General features: G+C 40.2%; 2 long non-coding RNA genes across 3 annotated transcripts in view; both read right to left on the bottom strand.

The window, feature by feature from the left end:
* Positions 1-7,112: 7,112 nt before the first annotated feature.
* On the bottom strand, positions 7,113-14,726 carry LOC139440929 (uncharacterized). Its single transcript, XR_011651247.1, has 3 exons — positions 14,529-14,726; positions 9,867-9,991; positions 7,113-7,193 (listed from the first exon to the last, which is right to left on the bottom strand). It is a non-coding gene; the product is annotated as an uncharacterized lncRNA (long non-coding RNA).
* A 3,925-nt stretch (positions 14,727-18,651) lies between these two features.
* LOC139440928 (uncharacterized) overlaps positions 18,652-25,501 on the bottom strand; it is a 535,155-nt gene continuing 528,305 nt past the window's right edge. The window contains exon 8 of one of the 2 annotated variants that reach the window (XR_011651245.1): positions 18,652-19,360. This is a non-coding gene — a long non-coding RNA (uncharacterized lncRNA). The remainder of the gene's footprint in view (positions 19,361-25,501) is intronic. The other variant, XR_011651246.1, reaches the window with a different exon arrangement.

Raw genomic sequence — 25,501 nt, 5'->3', positions numbered from 1 at the left:
TTTTTCCCTAAGCCAGCAATGATAATCTGAGAATAAATTCACATTTTCTAAGGGAGAAATACTGCCAGGCTTGCTAATATCATGCAGATGTGATATTACTTTTGCTATGTTGTAATATGGCTTCTTAAAAATCAAGTTAGAAGGAGGGTGGGGGGAAGAAGCCCACCAAAAAAAACAACAAATATTCACCAACCCATATGGTCAGTAATTGCTGTTTAATAGTCCTCCTATTACAAACCTAAGAGGCAGCAGTCTGAATTACCAGTAGAGTATTAATAAACAGGAATGAGTTAATAGTGCATAAAGACCTTCTAGTGGAACAGTGGGGGAGTTGAATATTCTTTTCTTCAGTCAGCTGTAAGTAATTACTGCATGGTGTGCTTCTGACTATTACCATAACAGAGCAATTGGACGTGAAGAATGGATAATAGTGTGGACATGGAGGTATTTTTAGAATATCAGCAGTGAAGCAGGTAACTGGCCTACTCCAGTAGAAACCTTTAAATAAGTTTAGAAGACTTTTTTTTTCTCCTTATGACATTTAGCCAGGGTAGAATTTTAAAAAGATCAATCTAATAAATTATTTAAAATAACTTTACAAAGAGGATGCCTGTGATATGTAAATAAGAAGGCAAGAAGGGAGGAAGGAAAAGTCTAAAAAGCCCAGGCGGACAGGAGGCATCTAGTTACTGTAACTACATAATCACAGGCTCCTTCCTGCCCCTCTGAGAGTCCAGCCTGGATGCGAATCTGCTTGACTGGCTCCCACTGGCTGCTCAGGTGAAAGTGAAAATATTCAAATCAGAGCTGTAACTGTGATTGCTGGAGTTGTGGGTTTTACTAAAATTGAGTTAGTCATCCTCAGTGATTTAATGATGCATATCATTTATTTTAAAATATTATTACGGAGGCATTGACTGAGCTACAGCGCCTTCTTCCTGGGACTGCCCATTATGCCACGCGGCCAGGTATGCCGTGGGCGGCGGTGGGCTGAGGTATTGTCTAACAGCACAACACACGTTCTCAGATGAAAACAGCTTGACACATTGATTCAGAAAGCAGTAATTTTGCAAATGCACACAAATATCATTTAAGGAATATTTGAAAAAAAATTTTATTTCAGGGTATATAGGTCTTTCTCCTGCCTCCCAGCTGCATGGGCTGATGCTGATTTTTCAATTTGCAGGTTTGTTAAGCATCATGAAATGTTTTGGTTCTCAATCAAGAATATTCTTCCCAAGTGGTTCCAAAGTCCTACGCTTGAAAATAAACGTGTGTCCTCTTTGTTTCCTAGCAGCATGTGTTCCAACGTACAATAGCACAGAGGACAGAACAAGGCAATGCCTTTGATTGAACCATCCTATAGGTTGTAACCTGCCACTCTCGTGGGCTGGAACAGCTTTCTTCTGGCTGGGAGGCATGTTCCCCTCTTTGGGCAGTGCTGGCAGCTGGTGTCCAACGGGGGTGTTTAGTAGCAAGGACCCAAGTCCTCCTCCTGGCGGGATTCCTGTCCTACCCTGTGGCACAAGCGCTGCATAGGCGATGAGCTGCCTTAGTGCTAATGACCTCAGGGTCCCACCTGAAAGAAAGAAGCACAGCATATGAAACAGGTAGCAATGCTTAACTGATCTCTGCTCACTGTTTTGAAGTCCTCTAACAAATAAGCGTGTGTGAATCAACCGTGTTGCCATTATTTCTCCTGAAAAACCACATCGTTGTGTTTGAGGTCTGCCAGCCAGCATATTCTGATTCATCTAGACACAGTCCCTTTTTTTGCTACAAGATGTTGCAGTGCAAATTTACAGATGTGTATTTCCCCTGTTTAGCTGGTCATTCTCAGTAGAAGTCATAGGCAAACCTGCACAGGTGTTACTGTGGCCTAAGGAGAGAAGCAGCTTTTCCATGTCACTGGTTTTGATATATTTTCTTCATGTATTTGAAGAGAGAATAACCCTATTCTCCTCAAGTCTATAGAAAGACGATGACAAAGGAAAATCTGGTCAATTAAATGCCAATTTTTAACAAAGTTTTTCACATAGGACAAAGATCCATGATCATTTATAGAAAGTGCTCAAGACCGTATGATTTAAGGCTTCTCAGTGTTTAGCATCTTTATGTTTCTAATTTAGTGAAATTTAGAGATACTTTTAACTGACTTTGCATGTGAATGCACTATTTGTGGCCACAACTGTGCCCCATCTAAAATTATTCTACAGCCTGATTCATCGTGAACCTCCCAAGGGTGTGGGGCTGTACCTGTGGGATTTATACCCAGAGTTGCCTCTCCATCAAAGCACCAGCGAAGACTTCCCCAGGAAAAGATATCACCAACAATCAGAGCTGTTGCTATTTTAGATCTAGAAAACCCTCTAGGGATCAAAAGAATAAGAGATTTTTCCCAAGAGTGAGACTAAGGAAGGAAAGAAGGCTCCAACACCTTTATATTTCCATTTAGCTCTAAGGAGCCCAGGGGGAAAGAAATACCTGGAATTATTAAGAAACCAAGTAGTTTCAGAGGCCACCATTTCATCTCTTCAGTATTTCAGCTGGTATCTCTCTAGTCAAGAATTCTTGGTATTTTCTGGTGTTCCCAATGAAACAACTTAGCAGGCCAATACACCATTAAAAACCACTGAAAAGGTAAATTATTTAGAATTGGTTGTGCAACTCAATTTGTATAAAACTTTCCAGACTCATAGAATTCAGCTATCCTACTTATGGGTTATCAGGACAATGAGTCAAACTCACCCAAAATCATTTTTCAGCATTTGAAAAATAATCATCTGAAATTCTCAGTTATATATTAGCATATTATATATAACAGTGTTAATAACAGAGATCCAGGACTTCTGGCCAAGATGGAGTAGTAGGTAGACATACTGTACCTCCTCGTACAACCAAAAGAAGGACAACAACAATTTAAAAACAAAAAACAACCAGAACTGACAGAAAATCGAACTGTATGGAAGTCCGACAACCAAGGAGATAAAGAAGAAACATTCATCCAGACTGGTAGGAGGGGTGGAGACGGGCAGTGAGGCAGAGAGGACTTATGGCAAGGCAGCGGCTGGTGGACCCAGTGAGGTGGTAGATTGTGGAGCAGGGTGGGCAAAGCTGCAGCTGATCAGTGAGGCAGCAGTGGGTGGACCAGGTGACAGACCAAGCAACCCAGAGTTCCAGTGCAAGGAAATAAAGCCTCAAAACACTGATTGCAAACACCTGTGGGGGTTGAGGCAGCAGTGGGATAAACTCCCAGCCTCACAGGAGAGTTCCTTGGAGAGACCCACAGGGTCCTAGAATGTACACAAACCCAACCACTCGGGAAGGAGCACCAGAAGGGCCCACTTTGCTTGTGTGTAGCAGAGGGAGTGACTGAAAAACGGCAGAGAGCGTTGCAAGCGCCATTGCTCCCTATGAGACCCCTCCCCCACATATAGCATCACAGTGCAGCAAGGAGTGTTACCCCACCCTGGTGAACACCTAAGGCTCTGCCCCTTTACGTAACAGGCATGCTAAGACAAAAAAAAATGGCCCCAATGAAAGAACAGATCAAAGCTCCACAAATAATTCAACTAAGCAATGAAAGATAGCCAACCTATCAGATGCACAGTTCAAAACACTGGTAATCAGGAAGCTCACAGAATTGGTAGAATTTGGTCACAAATTAGATGAAAAAATCAAGGCTATGCTAAGAGAAACAAAGAAAAATGTACAGGGAACCAATAGTGATGGCAAGGAAACTGGAACTCAAATTAATGGTGTGGACCAGTAGGAAGAAAGAAACATCCAACCAGAAAAGAATGAAGAAACAAGAATTCAAAAAAGTGAGGAGATGCTTAGGAACCTCCAGGACATCTTTAAATGTTCCAATATCTGAATTATAGGGGTACCAGAAGGAGAAGAGGAGGAGCAAAAAATTGAAAACTTATTTGAACAAATAATGAAGGAGAATTTCCCTAATCTGGCAAAGGAAATAGACTTCCAGGAAGTCCAAGAAGCTCAAGAGTCCCAAAGAAGATGGACCCAAGGAGAAACACGTCAAGGCACATCATAATTACATTGCCCAAGATTAAAGATAAGGAGAGAATCTTACAAGCAGCAAGAGAAAAGGACACAGTTACCTACAAATGAGTTCCCATAAGACTGTCAGTTGATTTCTCAAAAGAGACCTTACAGGCAAGAAGGGGCTAGAAAGAAGTATTTCAAGTTATGAAAGGCAAGGACCTACATCCAAGATTGCTCTATCCAGCAAAACTTTCATTTAGAATGGAAGGGCAGATAAAGTGCTTCTCAGATAAGGTCAAGTTAAAGAAGTTCATAATCACCAAGTCCTTATTATATGAAATGTTAAAGGGACTTATCTAAGAAAAAGAAGATCGAAAATATGAACAAAAATGACAGCAAACTCACAGTTCTTAACAACCACACCTAAAACAAAAACAAAAGCAAATTAAGCAAACAACTAGAACAGGAACAGAACCACAGAAATGGAGATCACATGTGTGTGGGGGCTCCACCTGCAGGGATAACCCTAACCCTAACCCAAACCGCCCCCTCCCCCCACCACCACGGAAGAGAATAAATCTACCAAGACATGATTTGCTTGGGAAGGAAAGGTGGCCGATCTCTCAAAGGAGAAGGACCAAGAGCCTTTCCCTCAATGGGCTTTTATTGGGTTTAATTTGCACAGGAATACAGGTAAAGCTCATCGATCATTGTCAGGCAGTTAGGATCAAACCATAGATAACAAACAAAGAACTCTGAGGGCTTATTCTGAGTCAGGGTCAGTTAGCTAAAGGGCTATAAGACTTTGGGAAACAAACTCATTTCAGGCTTGGACCCTTATCATTTAAATTGAGGGTATTCTCAGCAAAGCAGGTTTCATAGGATTTTACTCATTCTTTCTTAGGCCTGATCACCCCAGGGAACCTGCCCTTTCCAGCACAGGGCCACACCCATCTCCAGCATTGTTTCAGGTTTAAGGCATTGTTTCAGGCTTAAATCGAGCAGGGGAAGTAAGGCAGCCAAGAGATTAGGAGACTTCATGCAGACAGAATGAGGACTCAGGCTATGTCAAAGCCGAGGGGTGAGGGTCCATCACCCCCTGTTTCTATAGCCCCTCAAGTCCTTCCCTGTGGGCCTCTTTGTGACCATGCCTGTCTTAGGTCGTCCCTCCCTTGAGGAATCTTACCCGTCATTGGCTAACTGGTCAGGCTCAGGGCCAAGCAGGGTAAAGTAAAGTGGGCAGAGGTGGCGCCCCTGCCAGGGAGATAAGCTTTGTCTCGTTAGTGGCTTATGGTCCCAAGGTCTCTGACTCAGCCTTAGCCATGAGGGGTTTACAGCTTCTGAACCCAGGCAGGGTGGTTCCCAACACACATGGAGGGTTATCAACAGGAGAGTGAGAGGGGGAGAGAGGGGGGAAAGGTACAGAGAATAAGTAGCATAAATGGTAGGTAGAAAATAGACAGGGGGAGGGTATAAAAAATAGTATAGGAAATGTAGAAGCCAAAGAACTTATATGTATGACCCATGGACATGAACTATAGTGGGGAATGTGGGAGGGAGGGAGTGTGCAGGATGGAGTGGAGTGAAGGGGGAGAAATGGGACAACTGTAATAGCATAATCAATAAAATATATTAAAAAATAAAATAAGTGCAAATAGGTAGTTACAGAATAGCATAGGGATGTTAAGTACAGTATAGGAAATAGAGTAGCCAAAGAAATTATACACATGATCCATAGACATGAACAATGGTGGGGGGCGGGTTCTCTGAGGCAGTAGTGGGTACTGGGTGAAAGCGGGTAAAGGGGGAAATATAAGGCAACGGTAATAGCATAATCAATAAAATATAATTAAAATTTTTTTAAAAAATCACAGAGGTCCAAATAATCTGGCCTCTGCCTCCTTCTTTGATTTCACCTCTCCATGGTCTTCTGTCATTTCCTCCATCACCCTGAGCTTATCCTTACTTCTGGGTCCTTGCACTGTCTGGTCTCTCTATCTGGAAGGCATCCAGCCTCAGTTTAAATGTCATCTCCAAGACAGTATGCTTAATAGCTTTCTAAGCATTCTCTAGGCACTACTCTGTTTTTTATCACTTCACAGCATGTATACTAGTTGATATTTTCTTGTTTGCAATATTTTCTTGTGTACAAGTTGAACTGCTCTCAATTTTTGACTCCTTACCCGCTATAATATACATGCCATGTGACAAGTAACTATGGGCAGAAAATAACTGAATGCTTACCCCATTGATGTTAGGTTTAGCCATGTGACTTGCATTGGTTTACTAAATAATGGTAGGTCTGATGAGAACAGAGACTTTATGTATGTTGTGTGTATTACTTACATCCTGGTGCTCCTCCCATTCCCTACAAGGAAATATATCTTGTAAGTAGTCACTTTTTGAAGAAAAATGAAGACACTCTTAGAACAAAACTAAACCTAATCAGAGGCCAAGAACCAAGTCACCCCATGACCTGAACCAGTGCTATTTCTGCCTACCCATGGGACCAATAGCAAAAATACAAATGCTTGCTTGAGCTGCTGAGATCTGGACTTGTGTATGAAGCTTGTCATTCATTGTAATTATGCCAATTTCTAATTAATATAGAAATTACACCAGAAATAGGCTGCTTCTGTCAACAAACTTAAAATATGTGTCATCTGGTTTGGGCTCACATAGCGAGTTAAGAGAAACTCTACAAAATTGTAATCAGAAGCTGGAACAATGACAGCCCATATTATATGGTAGCAAAATGTACAACTATTGACTGTAATATCCTGGAAGGCAAAAAATGTACTAAGTGGACTTATAGCATTGGGCTAAGAAGTTTTTGAGGAAGAATGGTCATAGTATGAGTTAGCTGCTATTGTCTAGAAGATGTTGGCTAAAAAAACTGGTTTGAAAGCAGGACTAGGGGAAATGAAAGAACTCAGAAGTTCTGGGAATTGGAAGTTTGAAAAATTAAACCATTTCTTTCTATATAAAGGGGCAGCCATTTGGATAGTGCCATACAATAAAAATTAAGAAGTGTTTGTTACACCCTTTGTTAAGACCCTTGAAAAGATTAAGAAAACCGAGAGTACAACTTACACAGGACTGCCACATGCAGAGTACCTCCACTTCTATCTAGAAAGGAGCATGTCTCTCAAAGAATTGTGGGGCAAGCAGCTGGCACATGTAGTTGCCTGAAAAAATACACAGAAAACCACAAAGTTTTTGAGAGGGTTGTATTGAAAAAATTTCCACCAGCCTAGATTTTAAAAAGTTATGTCTGTTTGAGATATATAAAGATCTCTAGGCCCCTAAAATTTTACAGGCAGGAAGCAGGCTGAGAAATCTGCTCAGCTACCAAGAAGAGCATATTCTTTAGTACTCATCAGAAAAGCCAAAGATGAAAAAAGGAATTATAAGAGCAGAGCAAAGAGGAAATTGATAGTCAGCTCTAATCAGGTGCAAAACAAAGGCTTAACCAAAGTATATGCCAATCGTTTGTAAGGGATCCAGGTAAAGTTTGCTCAACAGAATTTCAAAATTGCTATAACCAGTGACTTCTATGTTTCTCTTGTTTTTTTCATTTGTTGAGTATAACTGTTTAATCTGTTTATCCCATTCCTATTCCAACCTTGCATATTGGATGTGTAGGGGCAAATAATGTATCTTTTAGTTCATGGATGTCCACATCAAGAGCAGTTCCATCTAGACCTGGATCATGAGTTCCTAAACTTTGAACTTGGTGGGTGAGACTTTGGGGGATTTTGGGAATGCCAGTGAGTATATCCCATATACAGAGGATTCTGAATAATCATGACCAAGAGGGCAGACTGTGCTGGATAAATTGAATTGTTATTTTCAGCTCCTCATTTCCTTCCTATTATAAGATTATACATTCACACTGTTTCCCATATAACTTGCAGTTCTTCCCACTATGAATGAAAAATACTTATTTGATCCTTTCTTGTGGGGCCTGGCATGGGTCTTAGTTAAAGAAATGTTAGTAAATGGATCTGAAGCAGTTTTAGACTTGCTGACATGATCTGACACATTCTCTGCACTTCTGCCATTCCCCAGGAAGAGGGCACGCCCCCAGATAACTGCTGTCCCAGGGGAAAAACAGAGACAAGTGGAACAGATCTGATCCCAATTGCCAGATTTGAGCCAAGATAAACTAATCCATGTTAAGAGGAGTCACCTCCCACCTACGCACAGAACCGCTATAGAGCCAATGGATGTTTGGTGTTTCAGTTCAGAGTTGTTTGCTTCATAGCATTATAGTAGAATTTATGCTGACTAATGCAGTTTATGCATTTGCTTATTGTCTGCCCCCATGGGAATGTAAGCTCTATGAAAATGGGATATTTTCTATCTAGTTCATGTATGTATTTCAGTGGACAGAAACATTCTAGGCACAATACATATTTCAAAATAAAGAACTAAAAATATAATATATAGTAAACTACCAATTAACATTATCTATTAGAACCCTATTCAAGTATATCATCTACTGAAAACCTGAGGTTAAATTCACAGTGGGCAAAGAAAAATGGATGCATACCTGCAGGAACAGAAGCCACGTGGAGTTCTTCACAAGAAAGTATTAAAGATCTCCTCGAGTGGTGTTGGGAATGTCTGACATAGAGGTAGCTGTAGTGACTAGAATAGTTAATCCACTTGAGGAAAGAGAATGAATGAGACGACATCCCAGTTGTCTTCAAATCTGCAGCTCCAGCACCAAGTGAGCTCTCATACATGTATATTCAAGTGAATTAACTCTCAGAGCTCATCGAAGCCTTTATACTCCACTTTGCCCTTAGTTATGGGAGATACTAAAAGGACATCAGCAAATAAAGCAGGTCTCTGCTTCATTCTTCAGTCTGCTGAAAAGTCTAACTTGGGAGGAGCTTGGTTGCACCTTTGGGGTCAACCTTGGAGAACATGGTATTCTCTTTCTACAGGTGAAAAGGCAGGAACTCTACAGATATTCTTAGCAGAACCTGACTTTAGCCTTCTACATTCTCCAAATCAACCCCACCTTATGTTCTTATACTCTCTTAGTAATCCTATCTTTAACCCAAATATCCCACCCTTAATGTAAGGCAGGAATTCCACAGAACAGGTTAGTTTCTATGCTGCCACCCAGCTCCTACTAGGTACTACAGTGCTAAGTCCCGAGGACATAATGCTGCAGTGAGACAGTGCTCACCGCCAAGGTGCATTTTGGAAAACAAAGACAAGAAATCTGACTACATTGCTTTAAAATAAGTTCTACAACTGAACAATACATCATGAGAACACAAAAGTAGGACATCTAAGTGATACTGAGGGATGATAAGGAATGAAATTTGAAACAGAAGATAAAGAAGGGGATAACGATATAAGAAAAGTTTCCCCAAACTTGTTGTGTTTATGTTTATACCCACAGAAAAAATAAAAATAAATATCAGTGTGTCCCTGAAAGAAAATTACATGGATGGCCAGATACACACTCTAGTACTAATGGAAAAGGAGAAAAGGAGTTTGTGGAGACCTCAAAGACTCTCAGAGTATATAGTACACACACCTTTCCACAATCTCCAGAAAAGTGGTGAAATGGCAGGAGGCACAAAACAGCAATTAAACAGAACCTACTGCTGGAAGTAGTTTGTTCACTTGTTGAAAGTGCCTGTTTTTGTTTTTGTTTTTTTGAAAGGTACTCAGAGTAAGTAGAGAGAAATTAAAAAGCAAGTGAAGAAAGTCTAGAATGTAAAAACAAAACCAAATCGCATGATAAAGAGAGAAGCAGGACAGGATGAGGCCCGCCCCAGTGAGGGTGCGACAGGACGAAGGGTCAGCAGAGTCCAGGGCACTTTATAGATACTCACAAGGAAGAAAATGTCTTGTAGGTGATGAATTAGACCAGAGAAGGTGCCCCAAGGCCAGGGGTTCAAGGCTTTATATGGTTGATTTGGAAGTTTTCTGACTTAGTAGAGGGCATATTTGAAGATAGCTGAAAAATGTTTAGTTAATTAAATATATGAAGTAAATGCATATCCCCAAAATTGTTTGTTTTATGGCCACTTTCTAGTTTTAAATCACTCATATTGGTGGGGACTAAATTGTGTCTATGGCATGTAAAAGTTAGTCTCTTGTGATATTGATCTTCCCTTCACTCTATATGTCTCCAACCATTCCCCCCATCCTTCAGGGCTGTGCAGTCGGTTTTCTAATAACAAATCTTATTCCAGTATTTCCTAAACAGAACTTGTTTCTCATCCATATATGTCCTTTTTGAACAAACCAATGTTAGTAGGAGAACACGTAATGTCCCAGACAACATTTCTTTCAAGGGACACATTAATAGGAACTCTGCCGCATGTGTTATGAACTGAGATACAAATCGTAGCAAATCATAGGAAATTCCTTCCCAATTACAAATTCTAATATGCATACTATAAATAATTTCATAATTCTTCTGACAGAAACCAAAGGAAAAATCAAAGAATTGTATAAATAAGCAGATATCATGAATATATTTTCTTCCTTTTTAAATTCTTTCATAGTCATCGATACATTTAAAAGCTGTTCTTTACCATTGTCTTCCTTTACATATTTTTTATCAATAGTGCAAAGAGACATAATGTGAAAATAGAGATGGGGGAAATACCTTGTAAAGAATCTGCCTAGTTGGAAATAGCTCTTACTTTTATATATATGGTTGTATTTGATCTCCCCAACAGCTTGGGTAGGGTAGGGCAGGGAAGGGATGTAGCACATCAGCATGGTCTTTTAGTCATAAATGCCGGGGTAGAATCCCACTCATTGGCTGTAGGACCTTCCACAGGTTAGTGAATGCCACTGAGGCTCAGTTTCCATCATTTGTAAAACAGGTATAAATACCTACTTTATAGCTTTGTTGTGGGGATTAAAGGAGGGAAAATAAAGGCCTTGGTACATTGGACTAGATAAATAAGTCTATAAATACCAGCTAGAGTTAGTACGTCAAAGGTGTTACTATTTTTCCCCCCACATGACTGCTGATGTGTCCAGAAGCAAGTCTAACCATGCTGCAGGCCACACTGAAAAAACTTTCTCTTTTACCTTTTAGTATGCAGAGGCGGCCTGTTTGAGCTTGGTACTTCTAACAAGAGAAAAATAAAAACCCACTAGGAAAGTATGTATTGATATCATTCTAACTGAATTATTAAATATCTTTTTAACGAATGTGTGGATTTAGATACAATCTTTCAAAAATGTGGCGAGTCACAGTCTGAGCATAGGCAGAGCCCTGAAAAGTCAGACTCCATCTACAGAGTGGCCAACTGCAGTCTCTCCTGCACCCCTTGCTAGCTAACTCCCACCTTAAAAACATAATTAAGGGGCTATAAAATTCCATAATTCTTGTTCCTTTAATTAACTGCAAGAAAACCTTTTACCTTCTTAATGTTGAAGATTCTGCTGTTTCACTTTGCATAAGTATCAAAAACCCATGTTCACACTCCTTAACAATTGCAGAGAGGGCTATTTAAAAAAAATAAGTAAATAAGTGAGAAGTTGAGTGGAAATGCAAATTTTCAATCAACTGTGTAAGTCATCAGCTAAAATTGGTTCTGTATATCCTGCTGTTTGCTGGCCTTCACCAAAAGTTGTCCTAGATAACAGGTATGAAGTTCACAGAAGCCAAAATCACGGAACCAAATGATCCCCTTGAAAATCCTTTTGGATTCAAGAGATATAACTGTTCCACAGAGGCTCAAGTTCTTTATGAAGAAAAAGTGTGAACTTGGAATAAGATGTACAATGTATGTTGAAAATTGTATAAAAGCTTCTTAAAACCTCTTCCTTTTTTTCCTTTGACCTTCCATTAATTTAACAACAATTGAATTAATTTCCGTTAAATTCCATTAATTCAGGCAGAAACTGAAATGATCTCAATTACAGGCATAATGGGGGATGGCCACATAAAATGAACCCAGTGGTGCCACTTAGGTAGGAAGAGGGAGATGGCGAATTTACGTTCTATAAGCTGTTCTCACTTCCACATGGCATGGGCAAGACCCAGAAATATCTTTGTGTACGCTGAAGAGAAGATTCAGGAGGGCTTTGTTGAGCACAGTGCGCCGAGCACGGTGCCCCCTGTGCTAAAGGTGCCTCCTCAGCAGTCACTCTGGGAGGACTTTCCAGGACTGGGGCTGGTTACACTCTAGGGCAGAGGCTCAAAAGCATCAGCAAAAGCTGGGATGAGTGAGAGGCACCTGGGGGATTTTTGAGAGTCCTGACCAAAAAATAGGAGAGCAGGTCCCAAGTCAAACCTGCCATTAACACCTGCGGGCAAAGAGCAGCCAGGTGGAGGAAGACCTTGCTGCAGAGATCTGTGGGGCCCGAGATAGGACAAGGACTCAAGTACCCCTTTCCTCTGTTTCCGTGAAGATAAAGCAAGTCCTTCTGCAGGGATGTCCCTTGGGGTGGAGTAAGTTGTGTACAAATATCCTCTCTGAGGTGTCACCCTCTTTTGGCAAATCATGTGCCCTGGTATAGGCCTTATTGGTCTAGAGAAAGGGAGGTCTTTTGACATTGGACATCACAGAAGAGTGGGTATTTTTGCCTTTTTATAATTCATTCTAAGTGGAAGTCAATGTTAGCTATAGCCCTGTCTTTCAGACACTGAGACATAGTTTTGAGGAAAAGAAAAGTAGGAGTAGGGGAGCAATCTAAAAGACTGAGCAATTTCCTAAAAAGGCATATATTTTTTTTAAAGAAGACTCTACAAACCATCATACTTTGAATAGATTGAATGGTAAAGTGAAAGGAGACTTACAAATCAGAAGTGATGGAAATATTGCTAATGGATAATGAGTTGTTTATATTTTTTTCATTCAGGAGAGTTGAATCACATGGGCCAGATCAGAGTTTTTAGAAATGAGAAGGCACCATTGATTTTCAGCATATATGAGTATAGCGTGAAGAAGTTTCCAACTCCATTGTATGTGTGTGCACGTGTAACTTAAGACTAAAGGATTGATTGGACTCTTAACACAGTCATAGGGTTTTTTTCTGTGTAATGAGATTATGAATGTCTATAGTTTTGATTTTTCACTTTTCATATCCTTCAATTTTTTGTGATGAGTATATTTTGAATGTTTAAAATCAAAGACACATATATGCTATTTTTAATAGTTTGTTTAAATAATTTGTATCTTTTAGTTGCTTTTGTCTAAATCCCAACTGTTTTGTAAAACATGTTATGTATTTAGTCAGTTAGTCCTGTTTTGTATTTTTTAATAGAGGATATATTTTAACTCATAAATCCTTTCTAACTTTAACTGTTTTCTGTTTTAATCCCTTTATTTCAAACATCATGTTGTGTCTCCTTTTTTCTCTTAAAGTTTCAAAATGGCCTTTGGCCAAATGCAATGAAATTTCACCCTGACCTGACGTAAAGAATGGCGTATGTATATGAAAGCACTTTGAAAACTTTAAAGGACTTTAAAACTCATGGTGGTATTGGAGGTGGGAGGAGGGGCAGATGGAGGTGGCAGGGAAGAGACACAGGAGGAGGAACTAGATTGTATCTGCATAACATAAAATTCAAATTTCTTCCTAAATAAATTTGCAAACAGAAGCAAATGGAGTCACCGTCCGGCATTCGTGAATGCCATACTTCTATGAAGTTAATCACAGGCCTGTTGCGACATGGCACACCCCTTCAGGTTGACATTTCTCTGTGTTGTTCGCTGCTGCAAAGAGCAAGCACCTATTCCAATAGAGCAGAGGGACCTTGGAGCTACTGGTCTTGGAGGTGAGAACCCCAAGTGCAGCTCCTGTATCTACATCATTAAGGGCTGTCCTAGAAGTGAATCCTAATTAGGAAAATTTTATTATTTTTTTGTATCTACAATTTTTTTGTATTTTTTTTATTGTTGTTCAAGTACAGTTCTTTAAATCTGGAGACTGTCTCTAGAGTTTGTTTGGATTTTAATTGTTTGTTTGAGAGGGAAAAACTGCAGATCCCAGAGGACGGAGAAATTCTAAGAATGTTTTCTGTAAGTGCACTGCTTTAGAAGGCCTCTCCCCAGATATAATTTGTTGGCAGAGTCCATCTTATTTTCCAGGCTCCCCACTGTAAGCCCAGAGCAGAATAAGCATGGTTAAGAGTCCAGATTCAGATCCCAGCTCTACCACTTATAGAGACCTTGGAGAAATCGCTTGACCTTTTTTGCCTTTAATTTCTCATTGTAAGCAGGGTTTGTAACAGGCCCTATATCGTATTGTTCTTGAGAGATCTAAATGCATTAATATATGTGAAGTGTGTACCATAGCATCTGGCACTTACAAAGTGCCCCATAAATGCTAATTGTTATTATGAACAAGAAGGGAATCCTCAAGCTTATCCAGACCACCACAAACCTCTAAGGTTCACAATCTGTTCCCTTAAGGAAGGAAATCCTGAGAAGGTCTGGTAACTTTGAGAAAGAAATACTTCTTATGGCTCTTCATAGTTCAAGTGTGTATAGAGGCGACCTATTTGTGCATGAACAGGTGCCTACCAAGCTTCTCGATTTGCTTCTTCAGTAGCAGGGTTTGTGTTGAGTTATCCATGCTTTCTGAGTTATCCATATATTCCAGCTCACTTGGCTCACAGAAGATCCCACGCTGCTGGGTGTGGTTCTGTCACACACTCATCTGGAACAGTATTCAGTGTCCTAGTCTGATGCCTCATAGAAAGCAAAGGAAATTTCTTAACACAGAGTGTCCAGTTCATGGATTTACTATTTCTTACCAGCATTTTTAGTACCAATAGATCTCAAACAAACAATGAAATGAAAGCCATCAGACCATACAGAAAACCTAGAAAATGTGAGGATGTACAAAGATATGTTTATATGTTTTCACCTGGAGAGTCCTTCCCTTTCCTCCTTTTTTTTTTTTTAACCAAAGGAGAAATTACAGCTAGTGAGAAGGGAGAAGAAAACCCCTAGGTATATGCTAACATTTCTCAAAAACAAGAGCATTATTTGTAGGGCACCCTCACCACATCCTGGAAGGGTAACTTTTATATGATTTCAGACTTTTATGTGGTTTAGCCAGGTCTCTGACATTCTTAGCTAAATTAATATTCAAAGGAACATTTTTTGAAAAACAACATTTTTCTAGGTGCTATTAAAAATTGATCAGCTGGCTATTACCATACCTTACACCTCTGTCCAGAGCATTAGTCCGTCTCATCAATATACACTTTGGAAAATGTTGGCATTAGTCCTAAGCCACCCCTGCTCCACTGTAATTCATTCACCAAACAAGTAGTTCTGAGTATTATTCCCTCTGTCCGTTCTCTTCTCTCCCCTCATCTTCCCTTTCCCTCCTCATCTCCATGATATCAATTTATTAAATGTAAATACTTAATAGGCCCATGGAAAATAAAGGCATTTCAGATGTGTTTTGAGCAGAAAGGGATTGGCCTGAATTTCCAGAGTACAACTCAGTCCTCCACCACACACACATTTGCTCCCACTCCAGGGATTGCATTTCATCTTCATTCATCCAGCTAAGGAGAACAGAGGCTAATTTAGGAGCCTCTTTATGCCTGTACATATTCAGCCAGAGGGGTCAGTGTTGATTGATGCAAGACACTCTGTCCTCCAAGAGCTCGCCAAGTCCCTGCTGGTCCACAGAGTAGCAACCAACAGTAACTCACCCTTTAGTGCCTGTGCATTTCTGTGCCTCCAGCTAGAAACGGTCAATAAACACCAGAGGCAACTTATGTTGCCTTAGATCACTAATAAACGCCTCACACCACCACCTCAGAGCCCTTTCACAAAAATGTATTTCTCTGTAGATAGATGCCGAGCCCTAGCAACCAATTACTACAGAAATGCCTCAAAGGCTTGAAATAGGTGGCAGGCAGAAGAAAGGGCCCTTTTCTATACGCTTCCTCGTAGTAAATATTACTACCTTTTATTGAGCGCCGCCTCTGAGCCAGACACCCAGGATGAGGCTTAACCTACATAATCTCATTAATTTCTCAGTTCTGGGACTCAAAAAGCTCTAGCCCATTTTACAGATGAGGACACAGAGGCTCACAGAGCTTCAGTAGCTTCCACTTTCTGCTTCTTTACTCCCCTGGCCGCCACACATGTATTTTTGTGATCTGTGTTACAGAGACACCTGTGCAATTCCCAAACGTTAGGCCATCCCGATTGATGTTTGGACCTCAGAACACTGCTGTACCATTCGTGATCCAAGGTGCTACACAGGCTAGAGAAACAGGCCCCGATGTATACTGCCCTTCACCTAGCCGGCGCATTTCAAAGGCCTTCTACTTTGAGAGTAAGTGTCCAATATTCTGGCAAGTTTCTGTGGGTATCACAAAGTGTTGGGTGTTCACTCTGTAGATGGCATTGTGATGGGTTCTGAATTGGTTGGTCTGAGGAAATGGAGTGTAACCTTCAAAAAAAAGATGGCATGGTCACCGTCCTCCACAATCATTTTCAGTCACACAAGAGTCAATGCAGCCATTTCCTGGGCTAAATGCTAGTGAGAAAGAGCACAAACATGCCTGGGCCACAGAGTTTGTGAGTCCTTTCATTCTTCCTCTCTCTACCTCTGCTGCCTAAGGAGATCATTATCTTTCTTCATCCACACAAGTCTTAGGCAGACTTACGTGGCAGGATGAAGCACCTGCACTGACCAAAAATCCATCTGGCTGGTTTATATTGGTATAAACACTTTGATATTTTTCTCAATGATACATCTTTGTATTTCATCTCATCACCATAATCAGGAAGGGAAATATCATTATCCTGTTTATCAATGAAGAAACAGGATTAGAGAGAGTAATTTTCTCAGGTTGTAAAGTTAGCATTTAAACCCAGGTTATTCTTTGCAAAGTTCAGTGTTCATTAGTCTACAACAATCTTCATTTGGTGGCTGGGGAAATGGGGGTCATTCCCTCAGAAGCATAGAAGAAGTAGATGATTTGTGCCTCACAAGCCACATGTTCCATCTCATGGGTAGGAGTCACAGTGTTAGGTGTGGGGCCATGGGCAATGACACCTTCCCAGAGCTTTTGTGTGGACTGTAAATCCAGTCCACTTCCCAGAGCGAGGCTCCTAGAGTGGGTTTCTGTTGACACTTTCTCTGTGTATTATGTTATGCTTTTGTTTTTGGCCCAGAGAGCCAGCAGCCAGGGACAGCAGGAAGGCTTTGAGCTAAGGGGCAGTCTGTGCATACACCATGGGGACCGGGGTGTTTCACCAAGTTAGCTGCCACTTGAAAGGATGGCCATAGCACCATCTTGCTCTCCCCCAGTTTTGCTATCCCTGAGATAATAAATAAAGGCTCATTCTCTTGTGTGCAAAAGACCCTCTTCAGAAGACCTGCTCTTGCTGGAAGTCTCCCGAGCCTCCTGACCTGATTATGGTCTGAAGTTGGGCATTTCAAATTACATTAGGATGAATAACAAAAATGAAAGGAGAGTGGGAAGAAGGAGAAACATACCAGCAAAAGCTTGTATTCATTTAAAGTAGCCAATGAGAAAAGTAAAGCCTGAAAAACTCCACTAACACTGGCAGAGATTGATATTTGTCATTTCATCTTAGGCTAAAAGAGTCACAGTGAGAACTTGTAGGGATGACAACTCCAGGTCAGTTTTGTCTAGAATATCCTGATGCAGATGTGGCCAGGAGAAACAGGACGATGTCTGACACCTAAACCTGAATTTCTCTGTCTCTTGGACAGTGATATGATCTCTATTTGGTATAGGATGGCATATGCAAGACATGAGGTACAAATCCTGGAAGGTGGGAAGAATATTTGTCCCATTGTGCCATTTTTCCTTTACCGAGTCCTACTAAGGATGAAGTGTCACTGGAGCACAAAATTCTGGAGATAGGCCCAGAGACGCCCACTGGAATGCAGGTGGACGGGGAGGCAGGAGATGGTTTTTGCAGTACCTTGTCTTAATACACTCTAATGCTAGTAAAATAGCTTAAAATTAAACAAAAGGACTTATGGACCAATATGACAGTGTGTCCATTACCAGAGTGATTTCAAAAGAATACTTATTGTTCCATTAAAAACAATGTGAAATCAATAGCCTAACAAAGTCCCGGAATCACTCTGGCCTCCTTGATACCACTTTTTGTTGGTTACACCTTTTTCACATCTGCCTGATACATTGCTATTGCCTACTTCAGCTACACTAAATATTACTGGTTCCTAGAATAGCATAAAGATATTTGATAAGACAATCTGCCTTCACCATCCAGATGCTGAAAGGACATTTACATTTAATGTGCTTTTTCAATACTATTAGCCAAAGTAATATATTGCACAGAATATATGGTTTTATTATAGTACTCTCATCACAGAGAAACAATGAGCACATAGAAACATAATTCATATTATATTGTGTGTCACTAAAGGAGGGCTCTCCCACAAACTCAAACCCTATTTGGATAAAATAAACTATTTGATGCTAGAGAGTTAACTTATCTTGTGCCAAAACTAGTTGCGTCCACAGATTAAAGGCCATTATTAACCAGGCAAAGAGATTCAAGGAAACATAATGGATGATTACTTTATAAGAAACATTGGACACAGCATTAAAAATACAATTTGGTCATGCGGCGATCCCCTATCATCACTCTTTATTTTAATTTCCACTGGCCAGGCCTAACTAAAACTGCCAAGTCTCAAAAGAAGCTGGTACTACTGGGTATTTCCTAAAAAAATGTGACAATCCCTTTATTACGAAAACAAAAAAAAAATTTTTTAAAGAAAAAATTAACAGTAAGTATTGAGGAATGGGCAGAGAAAATGTCTCTGAAGGCCATTATTTTTAGCTGAGCGTTGTTGTGACTGTTTCCATGGCTAAACCATGAACGTGTTTTCTGCAGAAGCCCGGTCAGCCAGTGGCCTTAATTAACTTTCAAATGGAGAATGCTGTGGTTTACCACTTATTAAATATCCACCACACTAAGTTATAATTTTACCCTTCCACACCTCACTTAGTCAAGACACCTCGAAAAGCCCACGATGCTGAATAACTGGAGACTGAAAAATATGTGCCACGTGTCATTATCAGACTGAGCACACAGGCTGTGAGGGGAGTTTACTGCAACCTGGGCAGCTTTACCTCCAGGCTGAATGATAGAATGTGTGTACATCGGGGCAAGAGGCTAAGCCACTCAGAAGAAATAGAATAATCTGATCTTACTCATTCAAAAGAATTAAAAAATATTAAGTGCTGGTTTTGTTTTGCAGATAATGAATATTCTTCCAAACTCCTCATGTCTCGGAACTGCAGGAGGTGGTAAACAGTTCAGGATACGCTGAGGAAGGAAGAGGACAGTCTCAGCATTTTTGAATAGTAGGCCCCCTAGAGCAGGAAGAGAGAGTATGAAATTACTCATCAAACTAATTTACTCTTAATACAACATACAAGTAGACTAACCAAGCTCATTTCATCAAGCATTTTATTCATGAGGGAGATGATGCAGTTTAAGATTCAATCGAGACAGAATTAGTTTTCGTGATTAGCTAGGTTGAGTGGTTAAGGTATAGTAATAATGACATCATTATTTCTTCTCTCTTTCATAGAATATTCAGAAACACACACACACACACACACTCTCTCTCTCTCTCACCCATATCTTTTTCAATTGGGCTTGTGAAACTTCAGCTAGTGTTGTGATGCTTCAAGTTGTGTACTCCCCTGGGGGTGAGGGGGGAAGTGAAGTCACCTCTCGTTGAAATTCCACTGTGTATAAAATAGTCTTGGAATTTGAAGGAAGAAAAAAAAATCCTTGTACAAAGAAAACATGTGAAAAGGCCAAGTGAGAGCATAACTGAAAAAATATATAAAAATGCAAATTTTCCTAAACTTCAGCTTTGGATGGACTGAAGCATAAGTGAGAACTTCAACAAAGAAATAGAAAAAGATGACAGTTCAGAGTTTCAGAAATTTAAGACAGCAGCAGGATTAGACACTTTGGGTTGTCTTCGCACACATTTCTTATGGGAGTTAATTCCATTTGACATGCAAGACCAAAGCAAGATTACAGAGGCATAGCCCCATGGCGAGGTGTATGCTGTAGCTAAAAGCTGGGATTTGAATAATTGTGCAGGCTTACTCCAAGAATCAAGAGAGAACAGAATGAATGGATTATTACAAGGAACTTTGTACATTTTTAACTGCTGGACTTAATAAAATACCCTCTATGTAAGAGTAATGTTATGGTCGTCTGCACTCACTTTAGCTGAAGTTTGTGGTAGAATCCATCAAAAATGAGGAAAAACAGAAGCTGTTAGAAAAATTAGAAAGAAAAGAAAAGAATTTTGTAATGAATGACTGGGCTGGGTCATGCCTGTATGATTTACAGAGGAACAGAGAATTTGGAAAACTTGGAATCGACACACTTGAGCCCCTGCGAAGGTTCAGGGAGTTCATTTCCTGTGCCAAGGAGTTTGGGGAAAATGGAGAGTGGAGTTCAGGGAAGGTGGGCCACAAAAAGTGCGTTTTTATTTCACTATTTCAACTCATTCAGGAGGTTATTAGGTTATTTGCTACTGAGAAAATCTACCCACACATCATTGTGTGTGTGTGTGTGTGTATATATATATATATGATCTCTTTCTTTGGAATCTGTAGAAGCACTTGTCTGTAAGAGGCAGAAAGAGTAACAAACAGTTCTAAAGACGGCTCCCTGCTTAATTATCTGTCCAGTGAGAATTATTAAAATTCATTGTATAATTCTTATTTAGTACTCATTAAAGTGAAGGATACAAATGCTGGGTGGTGCAAGGTTTGGAGAAGCTTTAAGAAAGGGAACTTAGTCTTGCAATCGCTGAGAATTATAAAAAGCTGCCCATTAACAGTAGTCAAATAGACTTTTCACTTTAGAAGTCACTGATTCATATCTGAAATGATTTAATTTGATTTTTTCCCTTAAAATACTCTTCATCCCTTCTCTTCCTGAGAGCCCACGTCTGACCCTCCTGCAGCCCTACATCCAGACTCCTGGGGAAAGAAGCCAGCCCCTGAGAGGAGGAAACTGCGCTGGGGTCAGGGCACTGGGGCAGTGCGCCCTCTGCTGGGAAGCCTGTCTGAGGTCCAGTTAGGGAAAACTCCCCAGAGCCTGCCTCCAGGAAAGCAAAAGAGATGCACATTTCCAGTGCTGAAAACCTCTGATAGGAGTGGCTCCACTTTCTCCCTGCTGCTGGTGGAGATTAGAGGAGGGACAGGAGAGGGTGTGAGTGCTTCATTAAGCCGGAACTCCAATGCAGCTCTGCTCACAAAACATGTCTGTCAACCTCAACCTGCCATGTAAAGTGGCAACAGGAATGATGAACACATTATAAATTTGTAGACCCTAAAATTAAACTCCACCTCATTTATTTCATATTTCAGCAGGCTGGGAATGGCTGACATTAGAGGCACACAGCTTTCCTGATAAGTTCTGTGGTTTCCTTCTTGGAAAAGGGATCTGTACTCTATGTGGACATACTGTCTTCCTGAAGCCCCTTTCTGCATGGGGTAGCTAGGAAAGGGAGGCATGTGGCTGAGCTCTGCAGAAGAAAGTTGGGAACTCTAGCCCTGGGAGGGAAGCACATGGCTATGTCACTACAGGAAGATGAAGAGCTGGTCTTTCCCCCCTTGTCTCTATGCATCATTCCTTACTAAACTCTGTGGTTCACAGATCAGTAGCTCCAGCACCCCCGGAAGCTTGTTAGATAGACAAAAGCCCAGGACTCACCTAGAGCTACTGAGTCAGAATCTGTATTTGAACAAGACTCTCTTGATTCAAAAGTACATGAAACTTGGACACACACCACAGACAATGAAAATGCTAAATCACAAGCAACACTAGAGCACTGAGCTTTACAAGTAGAAGGATGCCTAGTCATCACCAGCTTCCTTGGATAAGGAAACCAAGGCCCAGAGAAGAACACAGGTCCTTATATATCTAAGAAGGAAGGTTTCATAGGCCTAATTTGGTTTACTATGAATGCTGGAACATAGCTATCACAGGCTTCTGCAGTTAGCTTTGTGACATACCATAAAACTAACAGAATGCAGAGCATTCTCATGTGGGAGGGACCCTGTCTTCTAATCAGCTCTGTTCTACTGAAATGACTGGTCTAAATTGTGTAGGAATTGACATAGAAATGAGATTCTGATATTCCTCCTATTCACCAATGATTGATGAAACACATGGGAAAAATAAATTGAATTATGTTATAATCTCCCAGGGAAACATAATTAAGTTGTAAAGCATTCCCATGAAATCCTAAAAGCCTTATATCATCTAGACAGTGACTTCTACTACATGATCAATAATTATATTAATTAAAGATAATTATTTTGATAGGATGGTGTGACATTGGGGTTCCACTTATTCTTGATCTGATATATTGATCTAATAATGAAGACTTGGTTGAAGTAAGAACTAGAAATAACGAATTCTTTGGGGTTCCCAAAATGCTTTATGATATTTATGCTAACTTGTACTATTTTGTAATTTCTGACTACCAATTTGATGCTTATTGACATTATCCAATGGGTTATACTTGCACAAGATCAAAGGAACAGTTCATTCACTATTCTTAATTCTATATGAAAAAGAAACACACTATCTTCAGCAAGTAATAGATAATATGCAAAACATAAAATCCAACATCCCTTGAACTTTCAAAATTCCAGGACATCTGGTGCATTCTTTCTGTGTTCATGGGTCTCTCAAGCACATGTGGCAGCTTGGGGTCAGTGAGCTCAGAACCCGACCCAAAGTTCACATGCTCCTAAAGTTGGCGTGAACATGAACCCTTCAATGTTCACTATCTTTCTTTACAAACATTTGATTGTGAGTATGAGCCCTGGCACATGGGTCTGGCAGCGCACATTTGAAGCACAGGAAAAAATGGAGATTTCCGGTTGATTCTCTGTGTGCACATTCCCAAGACAACCTCAGTGGGTGTTCATCTTTTCACTTTGTAAAAGCATCAGTGAGCATCAACAGAAGGTAAAGAGTGAGACAGGGATGTAAATTAAAAGTAATAATGCAATGAATTATACAACAAATACACCTGATTTGGAATTTTTTTAAAAAGTAAAAATCATTGTATGTTTTTAACTTCCCTGAATTTTCTATATTATTCTAGATAATGTGTTAGGTTGTTTTAACATTAAGGCATAATATAGTTGAAAGAATCACAATTAAGGTATTAGGAATGAAATCATTTTAATTTCAATTATTTCATCAGAATTTCCTTAAATTATTATAAAAGATCTTGCTGACATGATGCTCATTACAAGAGAGGTTGTAGGTTTCTCTTTCAATGAGGTGGAAAGTGCAGTAGTTAAAAAGACAAGGCTAAGAAGCCAGTGTCACCTGGCTCGAATCTTGGATCTGCCACTTACCACCTATGGCTTAAATGAGTAACATACCCTCTCTCTATGCCTCAGTTTCTACATCTGTAAAATCAGGATAATCACAATACATACCTAATAGATCTCTTGTAAGGGATTAATTAATAAGCATGAGGCAAGTGGAACATGCATGAGATGTACTAAGCACTCGAATTATAATGACTATTATCAGTGTTGCCCTTATAATTATGTAGGTTGACTTATTCATGATTGTATTACCATTTATTAAAGAATAGTCTTCATTAAAGTCGGAGGATTTGAAAGCCAAGTTTTAGTCTTCAGATTAAAATCTACTTTCTTAATAGAATAATTTAGAAAAATAAGGTGGTACTCATGGGGACTCGAAAACACAGAGTTGCCTGTGTTACAATTTGGCCACATGCGCATGTGCCCACACACACACACACACACACACACACACACACACGGGCATAGATCAGTCACACCTCACAGTGCAATGCCAGAAGTGACCCCACAGGGGTTTGCCATGCAGGAAGCTAAATATGACCCAATATTTGAGTGAGAGATCTTACCATTCACAGCAGAATAACCTGAGAACAAAATAAAGCAAAAAGCAGCCCCGAGGTTCCTTTGTCTTTCCTCGGGTGAAATCAATTCTGTTATTATCCACAGTTGGGTACAGAACGGCATATGAACAGCGTGGCTTCAGCCAGCAACGCCTCTCCGAGAGCAGGTTGCATAGATAATATTCCACACCCTGATTTACTCAGCAGTGTCAAGAGAGAAAAGGTGAGGTCCATCTTAGGTAAGAAAATTTATTCTAAGGAACTATTAACACATTAGAAAGGACAAGACGGAGGAAAATCAGGGCAAATTCGTAAAGAACCAAGTATGCTAGGCTGCTTCCATCCTCAGACGTAGAGTCCAAGGTGATGCGCGATATTGCCAGGCCTGGTATCTTCCTTTCTGCTCTTTTACAGGGGGATTGTTTAGCCATCCTTCCTATGCATGAGAGGGAAACACACCACATGTGCGATGCTGCACATCAGAGTGAAAGAGAAAAGTCTTCCCAAAGAAAGTAAGCAGGCTTGTGAGCGTGGCATTGTAGAACTCCTGAAACAGACCGACAGTGATTGAAAGCAAGAAAATGACTCGGTCTTTCTTAAAACTGCAACAATAAGCAATTGAGTTAAGTAATGGGATCTGAGAAGATGTAAATAAGTTTTTTTTTAATTAACAAAGGGAGTGAGGAGACAAATTTCAGCCCCGAATGAAAGAAGGTAAATGATTCATCCCCAAAGGCAGAGCCAAGTTTTCTCAAATGAGCTTCTTCCTAAAAGAGGTAGAAGTAAAATATATGAAGCAAGATGACATTATGTGCTACTGCCTAAATGGAGGCAGTCCTATTCTACAGAACAAGCTGTGAGTAATTGAATGTAAGATAAAGCAAAAGTATAGAAAAGGCCACTCAGTAACAAGAGCTTGAAAATGCTGTGTGTGTAGCGGGACTGATACAGCTCTGTAGGACTGATTAATAAAGAGAGAGGTGAACAGAACAGAGTGGATTTGCAGAGATTAGGATGTAGCAATCTTTGTCCAGAGGATTGTATAAAGTTCTTATTGGCCTTTGAATCTAAAATAAGGGGGGAAAACCTCCCAAAAATGTGTTTCCATCATGAGAGTACCCCTGTGATCTTTTTGGTAAATCTTAGTCAATCAACTTACCTTTACCCATAAATCATTTGAAAATACAATGTACAGTATTTTTTTTGTATTCTCCCATGCAAATCATTCTGTATGGCATCTCTCTGTCTTTGAGGATGGGGGTAAGGAGAGGAAACACGTGGCACTGTATATTTTTGATGTTACAGCAAAGGAGACATACCTAAAACAAAACAAAACAAAACAAAACAACAACAACACAATTTATCCACAACAGCTGAGCTCTGGGAAAACACGGAGCTTGACAAAGCCTAAAGGTCAGTTTCCAAGGTGAGCAAGAACAACAGGAATGTGAGGTCGCCAAGTGGGTGTCACAAATTTGGGAAGGTATCGTTCCAGATTCTAAGAACTTCAGTGCAGAGCGTGTTCCATTGTGAAGGTCATTGTCACTTCCTCTAAATTCCAGGC

The sequence above is a fragment of the Desmodus rotundus genome, chromosome 5 (genome assembly GCF_022682495.2).
Source record: "Desmodus rotundus isolate HL8 chromosome 5, HLdesRot8A.1, whole genome shotgun sequence".
NCBI lineage: Eukaryota > Metazoa > Chordata > Mammalia > Chiroptera > Phyllostomidae > Desmodus > Desmodus rotundus.
Note: the sequence above shows the minus strand (reverse complement) of the source record. Positions and strands in the feature narration are given on the sequence as shown.